Source organism: Buceros rhinoceros, unplaced genomic scaffold (genome assembly GCF_000710305.1).
Source record: "Buceros rhinoceros silvestris isolate BGI_N320 unplaced genomic scaffold, ASM71030v1 scaffold37539, whole genome shotgun sequence".
Lineage (NCBI taxonomy): Eukaryota > Metazoa > Chordata > Aves > Bucerotiformes > Bucerotidae > Buceros > Buceros rhinoceros.
In genome coordinates this window covers 12,623-13,250 of record NW_010430407.1, presented here as the reverse complement: position 1 = coordinate 13,250, position 628 = coordinate 12,623, and positions in this window count along the sequence as shown.

Genomic DNA, 628 nt, shown 5'->3' with positions numbered 1-628 from the left:
GCCAGGGCTTGGCAGCAGGTCTGGACCCGGATTTCCCAAAGTCTGAATTTCCAGGTGCTGGAGGGGGCTGAGCCTCGGGGCTGTGGAGTGGACTGGGGCCTGGTCACAGCCTAGATGATGCTGTGGGTGGTGGAATGAGGGCTTCACCCGTTCATTGTTATGTTAATACTGTAATTAAATGTTTTAAAATCGTTTTGAAGCAGCCGCCGTAGGGCCTGGTGGTGGTGGGCTCATATAAAGAGCAGCCCCAGAACGAGGGGGTTGTGAGTGGGGCGCAGCTGGCGGGGTGGTCTCTAGCAGCATCTCCTCTTCCGCTGGTCATTAAAGACAGTCCTGCTAATTGAGTCGAACCCCAGGGCTACTTTCTGTTGGAGAATTTCCTGCTTGTCTTCACCTTCCCAGTTCCTCAGTCCCGGCTGTGTGTGGCGGTCCTGGCCGTTCCTGCTCGTGACATTTTCTGCGGCTGAGCAGGGAAGCGCTGGTTTTACATGGTAACTGCCACGTACGTCTTTGCCGTTACTCAGCTGCGATATCTTACTGCGAACCAGCAAACTCCAGCCCTCGTTCTTCCGCGGCTGGGCTGAATCAACGGCCTTAATGGCTAGCACGGGGGTGCCACTCTGGCCAC